Below are 3,547 nucleotides of genomic sequence, written 5' to 3'. Positions count from 1 at the left end.
TATAGCCATTACTATTATACTATTATTATTAAAATAATATGTGTGTAACATATTTCTTTAACGAATTAACCTGTAACAGACATTTATATGCCCAGTATATTTTTGTTTAACAAACCAATCAGGAAAAATCCAAAACCTACCGTTATAGGAGGTATAAGATGATTAAACTTATATAATGACAACTACTTATCGGATAACAAATTAATTACTACTGTCAGCTAGTTCAGCTACCGTCTAGGTAGAATATACCTAGAGTATACTTGTATTCATTTAAAACTTCCCAATATGGCGGACTTCAGTATGGGAGGCTTAAAAAACGAAAATCTCTAGACTGGAGTCGACTGTAGTTCAAATCGTTCAAATTGATAATCTGTGGTAAAGCTAATTGAAATCTGACACTTGGCTGACTGACGTTTACGGTTCCTTTTTCTAAATATTTACATTATTTTTGGAGTTTTTATTTACAAATTCTACTTGGTTTTGTTCTTTTATTTAACCTGCAGCCTGCAGTACTAATTATATAGTTATAAATAATCTTTTCACCGATCGAGAAATGAGGAATAGGCTGGAAGATATTCAAAATGTGTAAAACGCTTAAAAACGTATTAGAAAGCATTGACTCGTCCACAAATTCGTGAAAATAAATTAGTCCAGATGTTTGTAAAAAGGTCTCTAATTATTTGGAGAAGTTTCCTCGTATCAGTAATTTTCAGGTTTGTAATATGTATATGATAATAAATAGATTAAAACTTATATTTCAGGAAACAGCGCGGGCATTACAGATTGTTGTAAATCAGTTTTAAAATATAAACAGGTTTAAAAGTTGAGTTAGTAGAGAAGATCTACTAATAACGTAATAAAGGTAAATAATGTTGGTAATGGGACCAAAGATCAAATAACACTTGAAATAGATAATATGTATATTGCATTGTTTTTATATTTCTTGAAATATATATATTTTTTACTTTACAGGATACACAAAGAATAATAAAAACTACAGTTACTCACTAAAAGTACTTAAGGTGTAAGTACTTAAGGTTTGTAATAGATGTAGTTAGAATATCAAACACCAAACCAAACCAAAAATTATGTTTTATTTTACTGGTATTCCTCACATTTGAAAGGAAAGTCATTTCATAAATAAGCAGAAGGACATCGTATAGTACACTCTATATTAATAATTCTTTTTTATCCTATATTTGTTACTTGACGCATCATTTACTAGGTATAAAATTTAGTACTGATTCCAAACCTTATAGTTGTGGTTGTGCTAAACAAACATTTCTGGCTTTCCTGACAGGAGTGTGACACAAATTTAATAAAGGTATAATGTGGATAATGTTCTGATTATTACAGTTTGCATGGATGACTGTTTTTGTATGTTGTTATTTTTAATAAAGTATATTTAATGAGTTTTTGAGTATTTCTTTTTCCCTCAGAGCATTGTGTTCTAATCTTTATATATAAATTTTCATAAATTAGGTATATCTACAAAATTTATTACCTTATAACTGTTTGCTAAAGACTTTGTAGTTGATACAGTTTAACAGTATATAAAAGAACTATTTAAATAAGATGTTTGAAAATATATAGGTAGCTGTTTTTGCACACATCAATTCAATTTGTGATTAACTGTACTGAAATAAAAACAAATTAAGAGAAATCAGGTGATCTATAAACTGTTTTTTTTTTAATATGAACCATGTGATCTCTAAACTATAACATGAAACGCATCATCCTATTTCCAAGTCTTCTATTAATTTCACTTATTAAACAACTATAATTATTCAATAATCTCGATAATTCTAGGAACTCTCAGATATCGTCAAAACATGAAAACAAAAATTCACTTCTTATAGTTCTTACGTCCCTTTTAACTGAAATATAAGAAACAGGGGAGTTAATATTCTCACTGAGAAAGTTTATAAAATACCTTTAAGTAAAATCTCTTCGGATCTGCGGAAAAATACCTTTATTCTTATTAAATAATTTCAATAATCTATGTTTTTATGACAACCACCTAATAACCTAACTTTAACGTCAACCTGATAATCCTGAAAAACTGTATTGTTAACCAAAGACTAAATCAATTTCTGAATTCGCTAACGCCAACTTATTTTTCATTAAAAAAAAATTACCAATTTTTCGTAACTAGGTCAGCAAAGAACTTAAAAGAATTGGCGCTACCTACACCTACCTATGATGTAGGTAGATTAAAGCTTATTTTGACGTTACCTCTCACTTCGGTGTCACAAGCTGAATTTTTCAGGGATGGAAGTACAGTACATGATATGGGGACCCTTATTCCGAAAGTAGTACAAAATTAGACCGGGTAAAAGGGCACTATCATCAAAAATCGATATATTAATACCACCGTATAGAGAAAACAAATACTTATTTTTTGATCCAGTACACAATAAAGTCTTCGTAGGGAGTAATTTTTTATAATTATTTACAAAAAAACATTTCCATTAGCGCTTATGACCAAAAAAAACTTTAAACATGAATAATCATTTCAATCATGCGAAAATTTGGTTTAAAAATAGATTTTTTTTAATATAACTTTCATTTAACGAAAAACGAAGGCCTAAATGAAAAAAAGAAACAATTTAAAAGTTTCGCTTATGTCTTGACAAGGTATTAAAGCAAACCCCATATTGTTTGCTTTTAAACTAATAAAGATATATCAATAAACAATTAGCGAAGTAATGGTTTTTGCGCGCGCTGGCCGACTGCCGCCGCTGCGCCGAGATTTCCTATACCCTTGTATATATGACGTCATGGTGTGGCAAATGTAGCATTTTAATTCGATTTGGGCTCCCTTATATAGGATAACAGAAACATTTTCAATGTTAAAAGAACGCAACCGTCTCCCAAAAGGTACACAAACGATATCTTGAGCTGTGGGTGGTGTACTGTTGAAAGTTACCCCTCCAAGGCTGCGGCTACCAAAATATGTTGCAAAAGTAGCGCTTTGGTGTGAGCATATGAAAAGCATGTAGTGTCGACCTGCAACTTTTTTAGGCAGCTGCTGCATAAAAACTGCGCGTTTTGGGCTACTTTCTGCTGGTGTATGAACCTAACGTACGAAGAAGTACAAGAAGTACAGCGGCTGCAATGAAATTGCTCAACAAAAGTAGCTGTGTCTGATACTATCTTAACTCACATTTTATTTGTTGAAAAAAAATTAACAAACAACGCCTTTCCCAGCTAAGCAAATTGAATTTTAAATATGTTTAGTTTTAAAAATACTCAGTTAAATTTTTTTAACCTTAACTCTGGTGCAAATGGGCGTTAGTGATCCACGAGCTAGTAGGTACTAAAAAATATGAAAAAAAATATTTGACCCTCGTCTCAAAAAGGTTCGTCATCCCTGGTATAAACTTTATTTATATAAAACTATATCTATTACAGGAAATAAATTATTGTTTATAATCATAAAATATGCAAAAAATGTATATGGGACTCTTTATTTTTTTTGTGTTTTCTAAGAAAAGGGTACTTTGACAACACCGCCTAGACAACCTGCTGCCCCCCCCCCATCTCT

At 30.8% G+C, this 3,547-nt stretch overlaps 1 long non-coding RNA gene across 1 annotated transcript; it reads left to right on the top strand.

Annotated features, from left to right (window-relative positions):
• Nucleotides 1-660: 660 nt before the first annotated feature.
• LOC115881301 lies at nucleotides 661-1,032 on the top strand. The gene is made up of 3 exons (XR_004050021.1): nucleotides 661-713; nucleotides 762-862; nucleotides 973-1,032. It is a non-coding gene; the product is annotated as an uncharacterized LOC115881301 (long non-coding RNA).
• Nucleotides 1,033-3,547: the final 2,515 nt, after the last annotated feature.

The sequence above is a fragment of the Sitophilus oryzae genome, unplaced genomic scaffold (assembly GCF_002938485.1).
Source record: "Sitophilus oryzae breed Bouriz unplaced genomic scaffold, Soryzae_2.0 scaffold_1714_pilon_pilon, whole genome shotgun sequence".
NCBI classification, from domain to species: Eukaryota; Metazoa; Arthropoda; class Insecta; order Coleoptera; family Curculionidae; genus Sitophilus; species Sitophilus oryzae.
The sequence above is the reverse complement of the archived record's forward strand: the minus strand, read 5'-3'. Positions and strand labels throughout refer to the sequence as shown.